This window comes from Dipodomys spectabilis, unplaced genomic scaffold (assembly GCF_019054845.1).
Source record: "Dipodomys spectabilis isolate Male_0828 unplaced genomic scaffold, ASM1905484v1 ptg000086l, whole genome shotgun sequence".
Taxonomy (NCBI): domain Eukaryota; kingdom Metazoa; phylum Chordata; class Mammalia; order Rodentia; family Heteromyidae; genus Dipodomys; species Dipodomys spectabilis.
Window position 1 is genome coordinate 727,749 of NW_024870763.1, and position 25,169 is coordinate 752,917.

A 25,169-nucleotide genomic window follows, 5' to 3' on the forward strand; every position below is an offset into this window, starting at 1 on the left:
TAACATGAGATTTTTTTTCAAAAAACGTGTTTAAATTTTTACACTTCAGCATAGCACATTGGTGGTTTTGACCATCTGCCATGAAGAGTGAGAATGAAAATGAGGATATCATTTCTCCCTTGAAGTTTGGGACAGTTGATGTTATTTCTTATTTTTTCTATTTTTTTTTAATTTGTCGGTTGTGGGGCTTGGTTGCTGTCCCTGTGCTCAAGGCAAATGCTCAAGTACTTGAGCCACAGCACCACTTCCAGTTTTCTAGAGGTTTATTGGAGATAAGAGTGTCACAGGCTTTCCTCCCTGGCTAGCCTTGAGTCGCCTTCCTCAAATCTCAACCTGCTGAGTAGCTATGATTATAGGCATAAGCCACCCGTGCCTGGCAGTTGATGTTATTTCTATTTAGAGTTATTCTTATAATTATGAAATGTTTGCAATTGTGTCCTGTGAGTTTTCCTCAGTGCCTACCACGAAATAGACTAGGGGAGTCCTCATACCACCAAAGGTTGAGTTTCTGAATAAACACTCACTTCTGTGAGGACAGTAGTTACTTGTAAGCATTTTGGGAATAAATGGATTCTAAAATGAAAAACAAAAACATTGGTACTAAGATGTAGCTCAGTAGTGGAATAGTTGCCTAAAGAGCATAAGACCCAGGAAGAAAAGTTTCCTAAGGCTCAGAATGTTAGGATTTTGTAGGAATAAACTTCTTTCCTTTTTTTTTTTTTTGTCGGTGGTGGGGCTTGAACTCAGGGATTGGGCATTATCCCTGTGCTCTTCAGCTCTTTGCAAGCACTCTACAGCTTGAGCCACATTGCCACTTCCAGTTTTCTACTGGTTTATTGGATGTAAGAATCTCCCGGGGCTTGCCTTGAACTGCCATCCTCAGCTCTCAGCCTCCTGAGTAACTAGGATTATAGGTGTGAGCCACTGATGCCTGATACATGAACAATCATTTTAAGATTGATTCTAAAGAAAGAAACTTCGAACATACTTTTTGTACAAATAATTTATAATGCCATGGTTAAGGCACTAATTTAGAAGTATTTTTTCATTGGCTGGTTTCTTAGTTTATTTATATATATACATGATTAATTTATATATACACATATTATTAAAAACATCTTTGAAGTGTACCTAAGAACATATGGGCTCATGTAAAATTATACAAATGCACAAGATTGATTTTCTTTCAGTTTGTTGGTACCATAAATTAAGTGGGATTTGTGTACTGTTTTTTTGTTCTCTGTTTTGGAGGATTTCCCTCCCCTTTATCCCCCTACCCCCCTCTCCCCGCACTTGAACTCAGCTTGCTCTTTCTTGGCTTGGTTGTTCGTAGCTAATTTTCTACCACTTCAGCCATACCTGTAGATGGGCTTTTTGCTAGTTAATTGGAGATGATATCTCTCAGGCTTTGCTGCCTGGATTGGCTTTGAAACTTCATCTTCCAGTTCTCACCTCCTGAGTAGCTGGGATTAGAGATGTGAGCCACTGGGGTGCCTAGGGATAAATTAATTTGGTTGATGTATTCTTTCTGTTTTTCTAAGCATGGGATGATCTACTATAAAATTTCAATGAATGTCTTGGGTCTGAAGTAAGATATATAATACATATGCAAATCTGTATATTTCTCATAAGATGTAATCAATTTAATACATGTTATAAGTCTAATAATAGTCAATAAAATAATGAATGAATAAGACAAAACATAAAATAAATACACTCAAAGAAAATTGCAATAAACATAAGTATGTAGATATTAATCATTATTTCAAACGTGGATGAATATTACATTAACAGGGCTGGGGATTGAATTCAGGCCTAGGGAACAGGCCTGAATTGCTTGTCTTCCAAGAGGGTGAGTTTCCCCATCCCCCCAGTGAATTAGAGTTACCCAGACTCTGATTTCAATTCCCAGGCCTGGCAGAAAAAAAGGACATGAATTCCAAGCCAGGGAGCTTCATTAGTATTGTATGTTTGTATATATATATGTATGTATGTATGTATGTACATATATATATATCATGGGACTTGAACTCTGGCCTTGGGAGCTGTCCTTGTGCTCTTCAGCTCAAGGCGAGTGCTATAATACTTGAGCCACAGTACCACTTCTAGTTTTCTAGTGGTTTATTGGAGATAAGTGTCTCACAGACTTCCTGACCTGGCTGGCTTTTAACCGTGATGTTCAGATCTCAGCATCCTGAGTAGCTAAGGTTACAGGCATGAACCATAGCTGGCACCAGGATATTTTTAATATTTTTTAAAGTATTTATTTTTTATATTTATTTGCCCAGCACGGGGCTTGAAATCATATCGTGGCAACTCTGCCTCAGCTAACATCAACCTAGGCTGGGATGGTGCAGCCTCTGGACCCACAGACCATCCTGGGATACTAGGCCTCGGGGGTTGACAGGAAAACAAAATGAAAACAGCACCAAAAAAAAAAAAAATCCAGGAACCACCTATGGATGGCAGTTCCTTGGTTTTCCTTCCTTGCATGGTGACCATCCCGTGTCCAAATAACACTGCTGCAACCTGTAGGTCACCTGGCATTGCTGAAGGCTTACAGGCTGTCAGCGAAGCCATAGGCCAACCTGGACACCTAGGCCCTGAGTTTGAATCCCAGTCATGCTACTTACAAAGGGCTGGAGAGCCTAAGAAACTATTGCTTGTCCATAGGAACGCCAGAGAAATATGATCAACGTCATGGTTGGATGACTAGTTCATCAATCAGTCTAGTATAAATTTAGACCCAATAATCACAGAACACAGATTGATTTTAATTCATAGTTTATTATGCATTAAAAGAATACTATTCATTAAATGGAGTCCTCACTAAAGACCTGAGAATCTGTATGAACGTAGTATGTGTCATTTAATTCCACATAGACATCAATGGCAGTATCAAAATATCTAAATATATATTTATCTGTATACCAGATATATATATATATATCTGGTATATATACCACATAGAAAGGTACTGCTATTTTGGCCAAACCTGTGGCTCCATCCTAGGTCCTGGGATCCACTTGGCAGCTGAATGGGCTAGAGGCTGCCATGCTGACACTCACCCATTCTAGGCCCTCAGTTCAGGTACCAGCATTGCCAAAATTTCATCTTGGAGTAAGATTCCAAGTGAGACACCTGTTTTCCATTTCTGTGCAAGTGCTGGGTGTCAGGTATGATGTACATAATATGTGTGCAAAGCTGCATGCTACGGAATAGATTGGAATAAATGTAATAAATGATATAGGTTCACTCACAGTCAATAAAATAAATGTTAATTTAATCACTCAATAATAATATATAATGAGTTACTCCAACAAACACAATACAGACTGAATATATAAATGTAAATATAAATCACATATTTAAAATATCTATAAATGTTACATTTTTCGGGCTGGTGCTTGAATTCAGGCCTAGGGAAGAGTTGAGAAGTTCATACATGATTCACATAATAAATGATAGGCAAGACCTCTGGCACAACAATTATTTTTAATTAAGACGTCACGAAATGTGACCATAATAATTACATTCAGGAAACGAGGCATTGGGAAAGATCCAAGAATTGGTAGTCACATGGTAGATAGGTTTCCAGCTTGCCACATCTTCTCTATACAAATAGGTATTTATTAGCATACTAGCTTCAGCTTATGAATGGATGAATACGGTGCACAAACCCCACCCTGGAGCTCAATCTCAAGTCCTGGGGAGGGCCTAGATCCTTAGTAACTCAAAAGCTGTTGTGCTCATATGGACCCAATAGAAAGTTGGGCCTGCTGGGCCCAGAGTTCAACTCCCAGCAATGCCAAAAGTTTCATCCTGATGTGAGAAACCAATCTTTACAGCTGTTTTCCTGTCTTGTGAAAGTCCTGGGCTTCATCGAGGATGGAGAATGCTATATAGGCAACTCTATAGCCATGGGAATAGGTTGTCATCCATGGCAACACAGATATACCTGCCACCATACTCAATAAAATACACAATACATCCATGAATAAGACTCAAAATTTAAAAATAACTACATTGAAAGCAAGATGCATAACACACCTGTATGTAAATAGAGATCCTATGTTTAAAAAAGGTAAGCTTGTTATTTTGTCCACTGCTGGGACTTCAAATCAGGCCCTGGACCAGGCCTGACAGTCTAGTCTTCAGGGATGATGAGCTTCCCCTTTCCCCACAGTGCAACAGGGTTACCCAGATCTGAGTTCAAATCCCATGCCTGACAAAAGATTCATCCTGATGTTAGAAGCCAGTCTTTACACCTGTTTTCCTATCCTATGGAGCTAGGATGGAGAATGAATGCATAGGCAACCTTATAACAATGGGAACAGGTCATCATCCATGTCAGCAGAGTTATACCTGTCACCATACTAAGTAAAATACACAATACCTCCATGTATTAGACACAAAATAAGGAGGAATGCACTGAATGCAAGATGCTATACACACACATATGTCAATACATATCCTGTTTCTATTATGAATTTATGCCTATCCTGGCCTTCACTGGGGCACAACCTCAGGTCCTGAGAATGACTTAGCTCCTTAGTTGCTCACAGGCTGGTGTCCTCACCTTGACTCTTTTGCCAATTGGGCCTGATAGGCACTCAGTTCAAATCCCAACACTGCCAAAACATGAATCCTGATGTGAGAAGCCCATTGATCCACCTGGTTTCCTGTCCTGAGAATGTCCTGAGTCTCATCTAGGATGGAGAAGGAGTAGGAAGCTCTATAGAAATGGGCATAGGTTGCCATCCAAGTCAGCGCAGTTATATCTGTCATCATATGCAATAAAATATAAAATGCATCCTTGACTAAGACACACAATAAAAAGAACAACTACACTGAAAACATGATGCATTCCCCACATGTATGTAAATAGAGATCCTATGTGTAACATAGGTGGGCATATGATTTTTGCCTGACCTGGGGCTTCAATTCAGGCCATGGGACCAGGCCTGACCTTGTAGTCTTCAACGATAGTGAGCTTCTCATTCCCCCACAGTGCAAAAGAGTTACTTAGACCTGATTTCACATCCCAGCTCTGGCAGTAAAATGGCGCGAATTCTGAGCTAGGGTGCTTCATTCATAATTTTTCAATTTTTTAATATTTTTTGCCAGACCTGGGGCTAGAACTCAAGTTGTGGCAACTCTGCCTCAGGTCCGATCATCCTAGGCTGCAGCCTCTGGAACCACAGCCCATCCTCGAATCCTAGGACCCCAGGGTTTGTAGGAAAAAATAAGAAGCCGGAGGAGAAAAAGTGGCAGGAAGTTCCAACTGGTACTTTTAGGTTTATTTTCATTTGAATGTTGACCATGGTGAGACCAAACCCGGTGGACTGCAGATTGAAGGTGACATGGTGTGGCTGAAGGCCTGCTGGCTGTCGGGGGAGCCACAGGATGACCGGGCAACGGAGGCCCCGAGGTCGAATCCTGGTCAGCCATCCTACATTGAGGGAATGGCAGGAGTTCCTGAGATACTCAATTCTGGACCTAAGAAGAGCCATGAAATACGATCAGTCTCTTCCTTGAAGAGTAGTTCCTGAGGATTCGAGTAGGAAATGATAGTCAAGACTCATGAGGTATCGATTATTTTTAGTGAAGAGTTGATGAAGCGTGACCATAATCATCACACTCATTAATTGGAGGCATTAGGGAAGATCCAAGAATCGGTAGGCACAGGGTAGATTGGATTCAATCACAGGTCTCCATCTCTCCTACTCTATACAGATATGTACTTATTTGCTTACTACCTTCAGCTTATGAATAGATGACTATTGTGCTACCCCTGCCTTACCCTTGGGACTCGATCTCAGGTCCTGGGAATGGCCGAGCTCCTTAGTGGCTCACAGGCTGGTGTGCTTATGTGAACCCATTCGCCTATTGGGCCTGCTAGGTGCTGAGTTCAGTTCCCAGCAGTGCCAAAATATTCATCCTGTCAGAAGCCAGACGTTTCACCTGTTTTCCTGTGTGAGTCCTGGGTTTCAGCTAGGATGGAGAATGCATGGGCCACACTGTGGCCATGGGAAAAGGTTGTCATCCATGTCAGCCCAGTTACACCTGTCATACATACTCAAGATCATACACAATACATCCATGAATAGCATACAAAATAGAGAAGATAACTACACTCAATGCATGAGGCAGTCCACACACTGAAGTGAATATACATCCCATGTTTCAATGATGCATTGAGGACTCTTGTGGCCTCCCTGGGGCTTGATCTCAGCTCCTGGGAATAGCCCAGCTCCTTAGTGGCTCACAGGCTGGTTTGCTCATGTGGACCCATTGGACAGATGGGCCTCCTAGGCCCCTAGTTCGAATCACAACACTTCCAAAAATTCACCCTGGTGTGAGAAACCATTCGTTGCACCTGTTCTTCTGTGCTGTGCAAGTTCTGGGTCGCAATTAGGATGGAAAATGCATTGGCAACTCTATACTCATGGGAATAACTTGTCATCCAGGTCACCACAGTTATATCTGTCATCCTATGCTCAAGAAAATACACAATATATCAATGAGTAAGACACCAGATAAAGACAATAACTACACGGAACCAAAGATGCCGCCCACCCATGTATGGAAATAGAGATCCTCTGTTTAAATTCTGAATTTATGACTACTATAGCGCCCACCGGGGCTTGATCTCAGGTTCCAGGAAAGACCTAGATGCTTAGTGGCTCACGTGCTGGTGTGCTCACCATGACTCATCCACCACTTGAGCCTGCTAGGCCTTGAGTTCAAATCCCAGCACTACCAAAAGATTCATCCTGATATGAGAAGCCAATGGTTGCACCAGTTTTCCTATGCTGTGAAAGTCCTGGGTCTCAGCTAGAATGGAATATGCTATATAGGCAACTCTATACTCATGGGAATTGGTTGCCAGCAGTGTCAGCATAGTTATAACTGTTATCACACTCAGTAAAATACATATTGCATCCATGAATAAGACACGAAATCAAGAGAATGAGTGCACTGAACGCAAGATGCCACCGACCCATGTATGGAAATATAGCTCCTTTCTTTAAATTATGATTTCATGAGTATATTGACCCCCGTGGGGCATGAGCTCAGGTCCTGTGAACGGCCTAGCACCTTAGTGGCTCACAGACTGGTGTCCTCACCTTGACCCATTCCCCAATTCTGCCTGCTAAGCTCTGAGTTCAAACCGCAGCACAGCCAAAAGATTCATCCTGATGTGAGAAACCAATGGATCCACATGATTTCCTGTCCTGTGAAGGGTCTGGGCCTCATTGAGGATGGAGAATGCTATATAGGCTAATCTATAGCCATGGGAATAGGTTGTCATCCATGGCAGCACAGATATACCTGTCACCATACTCAATAAAATACACAATACATCCATGAATAAGACTCAAAATTTAAAAAATAACTACATTGAAAGCAAGATGCATACCACACCTGTATGTAAATAGAGATCCTATGTTTAAAAAAGGTAAGCTTGTTATTTTGTCCACTGCTGGGGCTTCGAATCAGGCCCTGGACCAGGCCTGACATTCTAGTCTTCAGGGATGATAAGCTTCCCCTTCCCCCACAGTGCAACGGGGTTACCCAGACCTGAGTTCAAATCCCAGGCCTGACAAAAGATTCATCCTGATGTCAGAAGCCAGTCATTGTGCCTGATTTTCTCTAATGTGGAAGTCCTGGGTCTCAGCTAGGATGGAGAATGAATGCATAGGCAACCTTTTAACCATGGGAACAGGTCTTCATCCATGTCAGTACAGTTATATCTGTCACCATACTCAGTAAAGTTCACAATACCATCATGAATTAGACATAAATTAAGGAGAAGAAATGCACCGAACGCAAGATGCTGCCCACACATATATGTCAATACAGATACTATGTTTCAAGTATGAATTTATTCCTATCCTGGCCCTCCCTGGGGCTGATTGTCAGGTCCTGGGAATGGCCTAGCTCCTCAGTTGTTCACATGCTGGTGTCCTCACCTTGACTCTTTCAACAATTGGGCCTGCTAGGATCTCAGTTCAAATCCCAACATTGCCAAAAGCAGAATCCTGATGTGAGAACCCATAGGTCGACCTGTTTGCCTGTCCTGTGAATGTCCTTGGTCTCAGCTAGAGTGGAGAAGACATAGGCAACTCCATGGACATGGGAATAGGTTGTCATCCATGTCAGCACAGTTATATCTGTCATCATACTCAATAAAATACAAAATGCATCCCTGGCTAAGACACAGTAAAAAGAATAACTACACTGAAAGCATGATGCATTCCATATATGCATGTAAATAGAGAACCTATGTGTAAAATAGTTGGGCATATGATTTTTGGCAGTGCTGGGGCTTCAATTCAGGCCCTGGGACCAGTCCTTACCTTGTAGTCTTCAAAGATGGTTAGCTTACCCTTCCCCAACAGTGCAACAGAGTTACCCAGACCTGAGTTCAAATCTCAGCTCTGGCAGGATAATGGCACGATTTCTGCGCTAGGGTGCTTCCTTCCTTCATATATATACATATACATATATATATATATATATATATATATATATATTTTTTTTTTTTTTTTAACCAGACCCGGTGCTCGAACTCAAGTAGTGGCAACTCTGCCTCAGCTGTGATCATCCTATGCTGTGGCCTCTGGGCCTACAGCCCATCCTCGAATCCTAGGACCCCAGGGCTTGCAGGAAAAAGAGAAAGCTGCAAGGGAAAAAAAGCTGTGGGAAGTTCCACCTGGTGCTTTTACGTTCATTTTCCTTTGTACCATGACCATGGTGGGTCTGAACCCAACGACCTACAGAGTGAAGGTTACCTGGAATGGCTGAATGCCTGCAGCTGTTGGGGAAGCCCCAGGCCATCCAGGCAAAGAGGCCCAGAGGTCGAATCCCAGTCAGCCCCCCTACATTGAAGGATTGGCGTGAGATCCTGAGATACTTGTTTCCGGACCTAGGAAGAGTCGTGGAATGTGATCAATCTCATCCTTGAATGAGTAGTTCCTGCAGGATGTGAGTATTAAATGATAGGCAAGATTCCTGGGGTATCGATTATTTTTAATGTAGAATTGATGAAGCGTGACCATAATCATCACAGTCGTGAAATGGAGGCATCAGGAAAGATCCAAGAATCAGTAGTCACAAGGTAGATTGGATTCCATCACAGGTCGCCATCTCTCCTAATCTAAACAAATATGCATACTATCTTCAGCTTATGAATGGATGACTATTGTCTTCTCCACCTGCCTTATCCTCAGGGTTCAATCTCAGGTCCTGGGAACAGCCTAGTTCCTTAGATACTCACATCATGGTGTCCTCACCTTGACCCTTTCTCCAATTGGGCCTGCTAGGCTCTGAGTTCAAATCCCAACACTGCCAAAAGAGGAATGCAGGTGTGAGAATCCACCTGTTTCCTGTCCTGTGAAAATTCTGGGTCTCAGCTAGGATGGAGAAGACTTAAGCAACTCTATAGACATGGGAATAGATTGTCATCCATGATAGCACAGTTATATCTGTCATCATGCTCAATAAACAAAATGCATCCATGACTAAGACACACAATAAAAAGAATAATTGTACTGAATGAATGTATGTGAATAGAGATCCTATGTTTAAAATAGATGGGCATATGATTTTTGCCAGTGCTGGGGGTTCAATTTAGGCCCTGGGAGCAGACCTGGACTTGTAGTGTTCAAGGATGGTAAGCTTCCCCTTCCCCCACAGTGCTATAGTGTTACCTAGACCTGAGTTGGAATCTGAGCTGTGGCAGAAAAATGGTGCAAATTCTGAACTAGAGTGCTTTATTAGTTTTTAGGGTTTTTTTATTTTTTGTTTTTTTTTGCTAACCAAAGGATTTGAACTCACTTCATAGCAACCCTGCCTCAGCTTCGATCACTTTAGGCAGGTGGGCTGCCATAGGCCCATAGTAGACCCTGTGATCCTAGGCCCTGAAGCCTTGCAGGAGTAAAAAAAAAAAAAAAACCCACACAGAAAAATAGACACAGGATTGATTTTTTACATTTTCTTCCTTTTCATGTTGACCAACCTGGGTCCAAATTACACGGCTACAAAGGGTACCTCACTTTGCATTGGTCGTGGCTAGCAGACTATCGGGTAGCCCAGACCTTGAGTACCAATCCTTGGCCTGGCAGAAAAAATGGCTCGAATTGCGAACCAGGGAGCTAAATACTTTTTTTTAATTGTGGGCTTTTGAGGAATCCATAGTCCCGCATGGCAACATAGGCCTACAATTCCAATCCTACTCATGCCACTTCTGGATGGTGGAGATCCTAAGAGACTCATTCCCATTCGCAGGAATAACGATGGAATGTTATCAATGTCATGGTTGAATAGGTTGTTCATGAATGATACTTGAATAAAATTAGACTTCATGATTTCAGTCAGCTGATTGATTATATTTAATTATCTTATGAAGCATTAAAAGAATACTATTTCTCACAGGGATGCAACAATTTCAGGACACTGATTTACTTAATAGTTTATTAAGGATGAAAACAATAACATTAATTACATAGAGGCATAATAAATACACAAGAATTGGTAGAAATGTAGTCTACATAACTGAATAATGTGTAGACATGTCTGGCACTCTATTAAAATATATATTTATTAGCATACTACCACTGGGTGTCACTCTGTTCTTATTTTGTAAAACCCTGGGGCTCGATCTAAGGTCCTTGGTACTGCCTATCAGCTCAATTTGCCCCAGGATGGCGTGTTGACACTCACCCATTCATGAATTGGGCCTTGTAGGCCGAAGTTCAGATGCCAGCACTTCCAAAAAATGAATCGTGGAGTAAGAAGCTGATGGTGACAAACATTCTCCTTTTTTGTGAAAGTCCTAGGAGTCAGGTATGAAGTGGAACATATATACAGATCTATATCCTATGGAATTAATGTTCTATGTGCCATAATAGTCAATAAAATAAATGGCCAATACATGAATAAAACAAAAAATAAAAATGAATACACTGAAATCTATATGGAGTCAACCTATGTATATAAATATAAATCAAATATTTAAAATGTACATGAATAGGATGTTTTCTAGTGCTGGGGATTGATTTCAGGTCTAAGGAACAGACTTGAATTTCATGACTTCAAGGAGGTGAGCTTCCCCTTTCCACACAGTGCAAAAGAGTTACCCAGACCATGAGTTCCAATCCCAGTCCTGACAGAAAAAATGACAACTGTATTCTATGTGATGTCCAATTCTTAGGTATTTCATTCTGCCTCCATTTAATGAATGTGATTGTTTAAATGCTTCATAAAGTATTAATTAAAATTGATCAGTGTCCTATAATATAATTGTGTATAATTTTATCCTAGAATCATTCAAGAACTGCCCATTCAATCACATATATCACATGCCATTGGTATTTATAAGGATAGGATTGAGTTTTTTAGGATCACCTGCCATTTGGAGGTGGCAGGACCAGGATGTGGGCTCCAGCTCTCACCACTTAAACCTGAGGATAAGGAAATCACTGGTCTGTCCAAGAACATCAGCAACATCAATGATTAGGCAGGCACCAATGGCTCTCAGCAGTCCTCCTTGATACTTACAAGGCTGTGATAGGAGGATCATGGTCAAAGTCACCCTAGGCAGGAAAGTCCTTGAGACCCCTGTCCAACTTCAGTGCCAACAAAGCCAGAAGTAGAGTCATGTGGCTTCACTAGTTGAGGGCTAGCCTTGAGCAAAAGCAGCTCAAGGGCTCTGCCCAGATCCTGAGTTCAAGGTCAGGGACTGGCAACAAACAGACATACACAACAATCTGTGCAGCCATCCAGCTAAAGCAGGTCACCCTCTTGTCCTCAACTGGACTGGACAGAGTTTCACGTGAAAGGGGTGCTGTCATCTTGACTCTGCCCATTCTGCCTGCATCACAGGATTCTGTCCACATCCCCATTCTTTCATGTTTCTTTCTGACCAATGGGAAACAAGAATGGTGGACACGCCCACATTCCATGCTGCCCAGTAGCACCTGGATTCCCTCAGTTGGTTCACACCACTACTAGCAGTTGAGGAAGGTAGAGGTGGCTGATTGGTGAGCAAGATACTCTAGGCCACATTGGAGTAGAGTAGGAAATTGAAGTCCTAGACAGTGAGTGGGTGAATAGAGGATTTCCCAGACCTTGGGAAAGTGGCCAGCCCATCTTTCCCAGTGCTCAGATGTCTGAAACAACAGGATTCCATGAGAGAGCTGCGGGCAAGAAATTGCCACAAGAACACTGGCAGAAGAATCCTCCCAACAGATCTGCAACATTCAAGAAAACTAAGAACTTGAAAAAGCGAAGGATCCCCAAGACAAACACCACTGGGGAGTGTGACTCAAAGGATATTCCAGCCAAATGTGATGCTGACCATGGGCCTCCCCTGCCTTTGGACACAGCCACAGCCACCAGGGTCCAGAGTGTCAATGGTCCCGATAACACCAAGGATCTGCAGAGGTGTACTGACATGTGGTGCCCACCCTGGATCCCAGCAAAAGAAGAAAAGAGGCGCTCCGTGCCAAGATCCAACCATTGAAGCAGGAAAAGACAGACTTGCAGGATGAACGGGAGTAAGAGAGGAGAAGATAGCCCTACTGCACACAGCAATGAAAAGGGAGCTAGAGATCCACAAGGCACCCATACAGAGGTTGGTTTGGGAAGAAAGTAATTTACAATGTTCACCAGCCCACGTGCAGCAGGCGACCAATGACAGAGAAAGGGACAATGAAGCTCTCACCAAGTGCCTGCAGACCACAGAGTAGCACATGGCAGAGCTGGAGATGGCGGCTTCTGAGGTCACTGCTCACAGAATGAGACTGAAATGTTCTTTGAACAGCTGAATGATGTGACCCTTCAGCTCAAGGAAAAGATCAGAAGCTTCAATGACTTGGAGCAAGTGAACACTGAGTTGCAGGAGAAGCTGGAAGCACTCTGGACACAGTGGAGCAACATGAAGAGCAGAATCTGCAAGTTCCAACAAGTGCTGGCTGGGAGTGAAGTACTAAAGAGACTACTGGACAACCTGAGTTGGATGGTGACTGCAGCGAATCTAGAGAGAGACACCTTCACAGAAGACCTGAGCATTGAGAGGTCTGTGCATAAGGAGGAGGCCCGGCGGCTGACCCAGTGGGTGAACCAACTGACAGAGGAGAAGAATCGAGGGGCAAGGCAGGTGTTTGACCTGGAGAAGGAGCTGGGGGAACTGAGAAGGAAGCTGGCAGAGACATGGCCCCCTTCGGGACCATTTCCGGTCAAGCAGCAGATGAAAGCCCAGGCCTATTGCATGCAGATGGAGTTGAAAAACCCAGAGGAACAACTGCACATCCAGGTCCAGGAAAACCAAAGGCTCCATTTCCAGAACACGGAGCAGGAGAAGCAACTGTGGAGACTGGAGAAGGCCAAGGATCAGCAGGAGATCTGCAAGATCCCACGATGCGCATGTGTGCAACGGACAGATGGAAGAACAGCTGGCCCTGCTGAGGGCCAATCTCCACATGATGAGCAGTGAGAAGGAGAAGCTGGCCAGCATCTTGGACTCAGAGCAGCAGGTGAAGAAACATCTGTGAGAACAGCTGGACAACACAGTGAAGAAGATAGAGGAATGGAAAGAGGTGGCTGAGAGAGAGAGAGAGCCAAGCAGCTTGGGAGCTGCAGGAGTGGCAGGAGCAGTCCCTGGCCCAGATGCAGGAGCTCAGAGCCACCTGTGAGCTGCACATCACCTCCAATGAGCAGCTGAGCTCTGAGAAGGAGGCCCTGCAGCAGCACCTAGAGAGGCAGACCAGCTGCTGGAGCAGCTGAAGCAAGTGCAGGCCCCACCAACTGTCAGGACCAGGTGGTGCCCCCAAAGTGGCAGGACACCCTCAAGTGCCTGAAAGTGACCAGACCACAGGAGGAGAGCCTGCAGGCCCAGCTGAGCTTCCTGGCTTTCCATGGGGAAGGGAAAGTTGAGAGCCCTGGAGAAGCAAAAGGTGAGGAGGCAACTCCCCCAGACATGACCATCGCAGAGGATGGAGACATCCCCCAAACCGAGAGGGACGTGGATCTGGGGGCGCTCTCCATGGCTGAAATCCACAGGGAGAAACTCCTGCACCAAGAGTGGCAGGCCCACTGCAGGTGCCCAGTCCACTTGGCAGCTCAGTGCCAGAGAAAGCTGGAGCCACTGGCCCCCCACCCTGTGAGCTGGCACCACAGCATATGTGAGGATGGGAAGCAGGATACGTGGGCATCCGAGAAGAAAATCTGCTTTGTCCACGACCTGCCTGTTGATGTGGACTTCTGGAATCCAGTGGATGAGAACCACCATTGATGCACCCAGCTGTTGGCACACATCCACACCATAGAGGACTCCCTCGTGGTGTGTAAAGAGCAGATGTTAATCCTGTGAGCTGTGCCTGGAGAAAGCTGAGCACATGTGCTGGCTGTCCCAGGAGAAGATGAAAAGGAGAGAGCTGTGGGAGCCCCTGTGAAGGGGAAGGCATGGACAGCAGGCACCAGATGCCAGCACAGGCTGAGTCCCCCGCCACCACCACCGCTTCAGACACCTCAGACTCCGCGGTGGTCAAAATGAGGGAGGAGCAGAAAGGTTTGGAAGAATTGCCACTTCAAAGCAGTGTGGAAACTGCCAAAGGACAGGTCGGGGTACCCTACCCCATAGAGGACTCCCCGATGGAGCACATCCTGCCACAGAAGCCACACATGCAGATCACCCACAGCTCACAAGCTCAGGCAAGGAGTATTCCCTCCCTTTATTCTGTAGACTGATGCAGATGATGACTCTCTATGTGACATACTGACTCTTAAAAGCCTCAGCAGCCACCACAAGTAGGTGGCCAGGTGGCCTTCTCTCAGGCCTCCATCTCCAGGTGATGGGAAGGGAAACTGAGGGTCAGGTAGGGCAGAGGCTTCTGGGAGGTGGCCCATATTCAAGTGACATCTAATGGACCATTCGTGGCCAGGGAAGAGGCCCATGTTATGCTTATCACAAAGAATGAATAGTTTTCAAAGGGAAAACAAGCCTCCAACAAACATTTGTTCTTCCCGTCCTGGGGCTTGAACTCAGTGCCTGGCCACTGTCCTTGAGCTCTTTTTCTCATGGCTAGCACTCCATCACTTGAGCCACAGTGCCACTTCTTGTTTTCTGATGGTTCATCGAGGATAAGAGTCTCACATACTTTCCTGCCCAAGATGGCTTTGAACCGAGGTCCTCTAGATCTCAACTTCCAGAGTAGCTAGGATGACAGGCATGTGCCACCAGTGCCCAGCATGTGATTCCTTTTGAAGGCATCTTGGCTATTCTGTAAAAGGAGCCCCAAAGGGTCTGGATAGACCTTGACCCAGTCAAGGAGCTGGGATAGGGGAAGGCTGATGTTCTAGCAATTCTGTTCCCCAAAATAAAAGATGCCAGCTGGTGTTTGATGCATCAAATACCTAGGTCAACAGCCACCAGGCTTAGTGGGGAAAAGGTAAAGAATACCCAAAGATTGCAGTGTAGAAATCTCTGATTTTGCATGCATGTGGGGTGTGTGTGTGTGTGTGTGTGTGTGTGTGTGTGTGTGAACTCAAGGCCTAGGGCCTAGGCTCTATTCCTGAGTTTTCTTGCTCAAGGCTAGTGCTCTTCTACTTGAGCCACAGCCCCACTTGCTTTTTGATGGTTAATTGTAGGTAAGATTCTCAAGTACATTCCTGTCCAGGGTGGCTTCGAAGCATGATAGGGGCCCAGGGAAGCAAGAGTAAACACAACTCCCAGGTACAATCCCTATGGTGGGTGACTCCTGCCCCCTTGTAGCCAGATGCGGGACATGTGGCCCGGTGCCATCGTGGGGGACTATCGTCATGTAGAGTTCAATTGGGGGAAGTGACCAGGGCCAAGCTGACTTTTGCCCACCCTGAATGCTGATTCCAGAGCAGATCTGTTCCATCCTATGCCAAGAGAGCTCCAGGAGGCCCGGCTTCCAGGGACACAAAGAAGGGACAGGTCAGCTCCAGGCCAAGCTAAGAGCCTTTGGCCATGGACACCACAACTTGGCCTTCCTGATCACTGTAAGGCCTGTCAAAGAACAACCCCCACCCCCCAAAAAAACAAATTGGAGCCATGTCTCAGAGTGGTTGAGCTCTAACATTGAACCAAAGAGCTCAGAGACAGGGCCCCACGCTGTGAGTTCAAGACCCCCAGCTGACCCTCCCCCATAAAACAGGTTAACTAAAGGTGAACTAGTAGGATTTGTGAAGTGTTTCTGAAGAATGGTGATACAGAAGAAAGCACCCTAATTCTAATGACAGCTGAACTTGTGACATACAGCTATGTGCTGAGTCCTTCACAGAGTGCTATTTTCTGGGTCCTTCCCACATGGGGGTTTTGTGCTGAGTCCTCCAAAAGCATTTGTGTGCTGAGTCATCACAAAGGGTGCTATATTATGAGTCTTTGAGAAGAGTGGGCCTTGCTGGGTTTTTCAAAGGGTGCTGTGTGCTGAGTCCATTAAATAATGTACTTTATGCTGAGTCCTTCAAAAGGTGCAGTGTGCTAATTCATCCCAAAGGGTGCTATGTGCTGAGCCCTTGAGAAGGGAGGGACAGGTGAATTTTTCAATGGGTGCTGTGGGCTGAGTCCTTTACACAGAGTACTTTTGCTGAGTCCTTCAAAGGTGGCTGTATGCTGAGTCATCCCAATGGGTGCAATGTGCTGCATCCTTGAGAAGAGTCGGATGAGGTGAGTTTTTCAAGTGCTATGTGCCGATTCCTTTATATGGGGTGCTCTGTACTGTCCTTCAAATGGTGCTGTGTGTTGAGCCCTTCCACAGGGTGGCATATGCTGAGTCCTTCAAAACTCTGCTATGTGCTGAGTTTTGTAAAGGGTGCTGTGCACTGAATGCTTTACACAGGGTGCTACATACTCAGCCCTTCAAAGAGTGGTGTGTGTGGAGCCTTAACACAGGGTGCTATGTGATGAGTCCTGGAAAAGAGTTCTACGTGCTGAGTTTTTCAAAGCGTGCCATGAACTGAGTCCTATACACTGCATGCTATGGATTTCCTCCTTCAAAGGGAGCTGTATGTTGAGTTATCCCAAAGGTTACTATATGCTAAGTGCTTCAAAGGGCACACTGTGCTGAGTCCTTTACACAGGGTGCTTTGTGCTGTTTTTTGAAGTGTTCTGTGTGCTGAGTCATCCCAACGGGTGCTTTGTTCTGAGGTAGTTATCCCCAACAATCTCTCTCTCTCTCTCTCTCTCTCTTGCTCACACACACACACACACACACACACACACACACACACACACACACACAAAGACACCTACATTCACACACACAGGGGTCACCGTGTACCTGCTTGATGTGTGGAGTGGAGAGGAATGGAGGAGAGTCCCCTCCAGTGGTGGGGCTGAGGGGAGATTTGATTCCTTGGGCAAGTGTTAAGGTTGGCGGGGAGTGCTGAGCTGAGGTGAGGCTGCAAGTCCCATGGCCTGGAAGCCTTAGGGCCCAGGTGGGGCTGCTCTTGTAGGCAAGGGTGGGGGGCGGGGCTGAGGGGAGTAGGGGGGGTTGAGGAGAGGAGGGGTTGGGGGAGAGGGGAGGAGGAGGCAGGGCCCAGAGGGCTCACTGTGGTAGCAGTGGCCAGGGGCTCTCAGTGGCAGGCAGGCCTGCGTGGAGGGGTTGAAGTGGCCCACAAGAGGAGTGGAAGCAGAGAGAGAGAGAGAGAGCAGAGAGGAGTAAGTACATGTACGAGAGGAAGTGGCTTCATTGGCTGGTTGAGGCCTCAATTGAAGTGAAGTTCCTGACTGGGAGCGCAGAGCATGAGGAACTAGCACAGCAGACACATCACCTCAAGCAGCCCCATGGTGGCGTGGTGGCCATGGGCTGTCCCAAGTCCAAGGTGCCAATTATCATGGTGGTGGCAGTGGCCACAGAGGAGGAGGCCACTGAGGAGGAGGTAGCTAAAGAGGCAGCCTTGGAGGCAGCAGTGGCAGGGGTGATGGCGGCATCGGCGGAAACAGGTCTGGCTGTGGATGAGGCAGGAGCTGAGTTGTCTGCAGCTGAAGGGGAGGAGAGGCCACGCTTGCTATACCATGAGCCCTCAGATCCCGCCCCTCCCTCCCAGGCCCTCCCCAAGGTGCGGTGTTTCAAAAATGGCACTGCTAGCCTAGACGCGGCTTGCCTCTCTCAGTTTCCCAGCTGAGATAACGTGCCACTGGCTGGCTTGTTTCAGTGACCCGGTCCAGGTCCCTGGTCCTTGGATTCTGGGCCTGCCACACCTGGAGCCACTGCCTACAGCTTCTCCCAGCAGCACACGTGAGTCGCCACCCTGTGGGCCCACACCCTGAGACCCCATTGTCCAGTGAACCTCTCGACCCCCCCTCACAGTCTCCCCCATTCTGTGAACCCGGACCCGACCCGTGCCTCCCGCCTCCCCTCTCCTGTCCCACCTGTGCCTCCCCTGCATCCCATAGTACACCCTGGCTCTGCCGCAAATGCACCCCAGGTGTGGGGGGTGGGGGTGGGTGGAAACCCGAGGATCCCTCTCATGTCCCTAGTGGCCAGCGTCCCAGGAAATGGGAAGATGCAGGGTTGGGTGAGGAGGGGGCGACAGAGAGATCCTGGCCTGGAGTAATGGAGCCACACAGCCACCCATCTGCACCCTTCCTCACCTTGGTGGGAACCTGGTGGCTTCAGTCAGAGGTGGGGAGCAGCATCTCCAAACCTGCCTTCTCAGGTCTTTTCCTTTATTTCTGGGGGTGGGGGTGTTGGATGTAGAAGATAGACCCCCTTGCTGTGTGAGCCCTTGTCCTCTATGCTTGGTCACCCTTTCACCTGAGGAGGGTCCCAGAAGAGCCCACTAGGGAGGTGAGGACACTGGGGGGTCAGATAGAAGATGAATATCTGGGAGAAACACACCCCCTCTCACCCACTCCCAGCCTATTCTCCCCACCCCAGCTGTCATCAGTTCTCACAGGGTGATCACATTTCCCAGCTCTGCCAGAATCTGCTGGTGATCCCGGTCCATCTGGTCTCCTCATCCTCCCCCAAAATGCACCAAGTGGCCCAGAAGCATCTAGGCTGGAAGTAGGAAGTTCATCCATGTATGTAACATTTAGGAGCCCATCCATTTCCCCAAAACCGCCCCCACCCCAGGTCAGACACCCCTCTGGGGGAACCATGAACCCCTGCTTGTTATCTGTCCTGGCTCTGAGGAGCCACCTATCTCAGCACTCCTTTATCCAGCATCCTGGCCTAGGGTTTTGGTTTATGTGGAGTTAAGGTTTGTTGTTCTCAAGAGGAAGATTCTGACCCTGGAGAAAGGGAGAGGCAGGGTGGTTCTTTTTTATTAGAGTGGTTCTCCCCTTTGGTGGGATCCCCTGGTTCTGACAAGGGAACCCCATGCCCCAGCTTGTACATTGTCCCAGATGAGGAACTGACAAACTCAGGAGAGGCACTGTTCTGAGTCTCTGTGTGTGTGTGTGTGTGTGTGTGTGTGTGTGTGTGTGTGTGTGAGAGAGAGAGAGAGAGAGAGAGAGAGAGAAAGAAAGAGAGAGAGAGAGAAAGGGAGGGAGAGGAGGGAGAGAGATCATCTTTCAACTTGTATAGCATGACTGTGCTCAGGTGAGCGATCAGTTGGCAAATTTCAGGTGCTGCATGGACCAGTCTTCTGTCACAGGTCTGGATTTTGTGTGTGTGTGTGTGTGTGTGTGTGTGTGTGTGTGTGTGTGTGTGCGTGCATGTTGGGAGAGCAGGGATATGAGGACAATGGAAACATATTTAAGTCACCATGTCTAAAAAGAGCAAAAGCATTTTATTTTTGTGCATGTGTATTGTTCTTTTGTCATCAATGCCAAGTATGATCCCAGCCACAATTTTTATTTTCTCCTTCACTGTTACATGAATAGTTTGGGGAAGGTTTCAGTAGATGTTCCTTTCCACCTCTTTCCACCTCTCTCTTCCCCTTTCCTGTAGCTCACAGTAGCTTCTGGGTCTGCGTGGGTCTCCACTTGGAGGTCTGTGTGAATCACAAACCAGAGTGGACACCTGTCCTTCTGTCTTCAGGCTGGTGAGGCAAGTGTGACCACAGCCAAACTCACACAGCCAGACAACTTGCTCTGGTGTGTAGAGTTGGAGCTAATTCAAGGGTTGGGAATGTGTCTGCCAAACATAATTAGGGAATGAGATGGGGGGAGTAAGGCAGAAGATGTGAAGCTAGGAGGGTCTGGTGAGTGGCGAATGGTGTGACATAGCAGATGGTTCACCACAAACAAGGATGAGAGGGGAACCTTACCCAGGGCTTTGTCGGTGTCCATGGGAATCTGGGCAGGGGGCTTCAGGCCCCCACTGGTGGCCTGGATTCCCTCCTAGGGCAGTGCACCGGTGGGCAGTCCTCCCTGGAGTCCTGTAGACTCCAATCTGTGTCCTGCCTCAGCTGTTTCCAGCTGGGCAGTGGTAGGCAAGTGCGTTCCCCCTGCTGAAGCCTGCACGGTATCAGGCCATGGCAATTAGGTAGGGCTGGCTGAATGCCACTTTCTGTTACCTGCTGTAGGCTGTCTGGAAGGAAAAGGGGACCACTGACTTTGGAAGCCTTTAAGTTTGATTGGGACAACTGAAATGCCAGCTTTTCCAGGATTTTTTCTTTAAGCTGGCAATTACTACTAATGATTGGGATTATGGGTCAAATTAGATGGACCATTTCAGCTGCCAAACAATGATGTACAAGGCGGCATAGGCAGAGTTCCCAAGCCAGATCGTCTCCTGTCAGGAACATCCTGCTTTGACTCCCTTCCTCCAGAAGCTACTGATTCTCCTCTGGTTCTCTCTAGGGTGACCACCACAGTCAAGGACATCATGGGGAGCAGAGATGGTGACCTCGCAATCCCCAGGTTGCCAGCTGTGAGCAGAGACTATTCCCAGCACTGCACTAGAATCTTGGAGATTCAGAGAACTGGGAACCCTCAAGGATTCTTTCTCTGCAACATGAAACTTGGGGGCCGGATGTGGTAGACCATCCTGTCTGGCCCCAGGGGGAGGAGAGGAGGCTCCTTGAGCCAGGCTTTCACCTCATGTGCCTCATTCACACATGAGGGCGGAATTGAGTGCCAAACTGTGAGTTAGCCGCTGGACAAAGATTTTTGAGAAGAGAGGCATCGAAGAGCCCCAGAATCCAGCAAGTACATCGTGGCTCACATCCTCAGAGCCAAAAGAGTTAAGTGCGGTGGCTCCAGGAGGGCAGGAAGTGGGGCGAGGGAGAACTGTGGAAGAGCTACTTCAGGCTTCAACAAATCCCCCACTAACCCCTCCAACCCCAGGATGCTTATCTGAGTTGGATGGGAGTTTTCTGTAGTATTGTCATAGAGAGATGCTCATTTATTTATCCAACAAACCGTTAAAGTGTGTGCCAGGTCCAGGAATCATAGATGATGAAATGTTCTAGTGCTGGTTCCACAGCACATGAAGAAATCTTGGTTTGAGCTAGATGCCGGTGCTTCACACCTGTCATACTAGCTACTTAGGAGGCTGAGATGGGAGGACTGAGGCTTAAGTCCCAGGAAGAAAAGCTTGTAAAACTCTTATCTCCAACAAACTACCAAAAAGAAAACGCCAGAAGTGGATGAGTGGCTCAAGCTGTAGACTGTTGACCTTGAGTAAAAAGGCTTAGGGACAGCACCCAGGCTCTGAGTTCAAGGCCTAGGAGTGACACAAAGAAAGGAAAGAGAAAGAGGAGGGAAGGATGGAGGGAGAAAAGGAGGAAAGGAAAGAAGAACGGAATATGTAAGCCTTGGTTTGGAGTCCCTGGATCAAAGGAGCCAACCACTCACAATCTCTGTGGGGACAGTTTCAGAGCCTAAAGCCAGTATGTAGGATGAAGCCACGGACCCCTCAGGAACTTCATGACATCCAGGAGCTGTGTGGTCGCCGACTGCAGAGGGAAACAGCCTTGGGTAGACCCTAGGGCTCAGGGTGTGTCACCAAATTTCAGTCTCCCCTGGGCCACCGAGTTTATTTTCTAGTCAGATAAGAAGAAATTGTCCAAAGTATGGGGAGGTATAGGCTGAGGGAGTGTCAAGAGGTGGGTGGCAAGTGCTAAGCAAGAAGATGAAGAGGGAGGATGATCCCAGGTCAGGTGTGTCAGGCCATTGGAGCCATAACCTCATCTAACAACTTAGACCATCAGTGATAGAGACTTTGACCCAGCCACATGGCTGTTAAAAGTCTTGGCACTTTGGGTTTACCATTGACCAGCTGGCTGTCATCCACTGCTGGATGCCTGTGTGGTACATCCTTGGGGACTGGGACTTTTGCTGGCTCAATCTGAAGATGACACCCCCAGTGTTCATTCCTCAACCAGAGACAGAGGTAAGCCTGCCACTGGCACAGGGCATCCAGAGAATGAGGGGGGAAGTCAGACCCTTGTTGCCCCAAGACTTCCTCTAGGGGACTGTAGAGCCCCGTGACTGCCATTCTCAGAGATAGAGGTGGGTCCCTTTGCTGGCTCAAACTTTAGTCCAGATGGCAGATCTGGGATTCAGAGGGGGCCGACTGAAGGTGGGGCAGGGCTGGGTAGGGGGTGGTGGGAAAACCAGAGGCACTGAGCTCTGAGCAGGGTTGTTTCATTGAGGATAGTCACAACCCAGGAACATTCCTGGGATGGATAGGCCTTTTCTCCTTCCCGAGAGAGAGGGACCTACAGCCCTTCAGTCTGCATCCCTTGACCAAGAAATCCTTTCAATCCCATATTTTGTGGCTGGATAACTAGACCTCAACTGAATGCCCGCCCAGTGTCGAGGGATCTTGAGGCCTTGATGAGGTCACGGGATCCTCAGTATGAGATTGTACTTGAACGTCCTGACTTGGTGCATGGTCTGTCCCATCTAAGACTGACATAATCTAGGACATAGAATGTAGAGAATCAGAGCAGGATGGGGTCTATTCTGTGAGTCTTGAGTATTACGTGTGAGCTTTGAGCTCCCGTGTGCCTACCTGCTTCCCTTTCTTGGGTAGGTCTATGCTAGAAAAAGTTTATAGCTAGGGCCTGGGTCCCATCCCTTGTGTTATGCTCAAAGCTAACACACTGCCATTTGAGCCACAGCTCCACTTCCAATTTTTTGGGGTGTTTAATTAGAGATAAGAGTTCTCATGGACTTTGCTGAGAAGGGTGCATCCAACTGCAGTCCTCAGATCTCAGTCTCCTGAAGGGATAGGATGACAGGCTTGGAAAAGTATCTTTGGCCAGGTGCCAGTGTCTCATGGCTATCATCCTAAGTACTCAAGAGCAGAAATCTGAGGATCACGGTTCAACTCAAAGCCAGCTTGGGGGGGTGGGGTGCAGAGGAAAGACCCCAGACCTGACACCTCCCGGGGGACATTTGTTCTTGTGACAGAGCCAAGTCATTGCTGTGGATAAGGTGGAAGCTGCCATCAGACTGACCTGGAACAATGCTCAAAGATAGGTAGGCTGTTGAAGTATCAAATCCACTCATGTCTGCTTCCCACTCCCAACAAGGAGGTGCAGTGTGGGTGGCCCAGCCCTGGGCCTAATGGATTATAAATGGATGATGGTGGTCAGGAGCTTGTGGCTCCCACCCATCATCCTGGCTATTCAGGAGTCTGAGGGCTGATGGTCGTGACTCAAACCAGCCCGGGCAGAAAAGTCCGTGAGATTCTTATCTCCCATAAACCACCTATCTCCCCCAATCCCACACACACAAAAAAGCCAGATGTATTGGTGTAGCTCAAGTGGTAGAGCCTCAGCCTTCAACAAAAGAAGCTCAGGGATAACACCCAGGCCCTGAATCCAAGCCCTAGGGCTCACACAATCATAATAAAATAAATGAACAGTGTCCACCTTTTATCTGACTACCAAGAAAGATGGATTCAGTCTTCGAGCTGGTTGGTACTTCTAGCCAAAGGTAAGGGGCTTCCCTTAATGTTCCCATTAACCTCTCCTTCTCTCCATTATCTGTCCAGGCTTCCATTGCAGGACAGAATTCGGATCTTCCCCCTGGATATGACTTTAAGTACCCTTGCCCATCCACCTTCCTTGGGGTCAGGAACCTTTATGCACTCCCTGCTGGGAGGATGAGGCACCACAGAGATAAGGGTAGATATCCCTGACACTTACACACACACACACACACACACACACAAATACCCCTAGCCAACTCAGACTAGCCTTTTCCAAAGACACTTTATCTCTTTGGATTAACTGACATAGGAGAGGGTTTTGATCCCCAGTAACTGATTATTTTAAATTGGGCTTGCTAGTTGACTGGAGATAAACAAGAGCAAAAAAAAAAAAGCATTTGGTGCCTCTCACCTGGGGCTCAGGCTCATCCCTGTCATACTGGCTACTCAGGAGGCTGAGATCTGAGGATCACTATTTGAACCCAGCCATAAGCTGAAAAGCCCGTGAGACTCTACTCTCCATGGAATCACCAAAAAGCCAGAAGTGGAGCTGTGGCTCAAAAGGTAGAGCACCAGCCTTGAGCAATAAAACTCAGAGAGTCTGCTCCCAGATCTTCAGTTCAAGCCCACACAAAGAAATGGCCCTGTCTTATGACCACAGACTACCTGGGCTTCGAGTGCCCTCTCACGGAGTGTGATAAAACACCTGTCCCTGTGTGGTGTATCAGGGCCTTCAGAAATCCAGCAGTGGAACCCAGGCCTGGCCTCTTTGTGTACTCTCAACCCACACTGGCCAGAAGGCAGAGTGTGACAAAGCCGGCAGCCTGCAGAGCGGAGAGGCTCCAGCTCTGCCAAGGTGATCGAAATGGGCTTCTTGGAGGCAGCACTTGAAAAGGGGGTCCTGCTTAAGAAGGAGGATCTGACAGGAAACACAGAGAGCAAAGGTGCTGCAGATGATGGACAGCATAGCAGAGCATGTTCATTTCCAGCTAGGGCTGCAGGTGAGAGACTCGGTACATTTGTGTGAGTCTTGGTATAGATGTGCGAGATTGTCCCGATACAGTTCTCCAAGGGATCTTAGTGACATGTGGATGTCTATGCCCTGAAGCTCTTAGTAAATCCATCTATGCTTTGTGTCTCCTTCTTTGACAGAGGAGAGCTGGACAATCTTCTGCCCTGAACACCCCTGGACCCAGTTATCAGCAACCCTCCCAACGTCTTCCACCAGGACATGGAGCAGCTGGCCCCAGAAATCCGCAGGTCCTGTTGGGTGGTGTGGGGGGATACAGGTCAGGCCCCAGA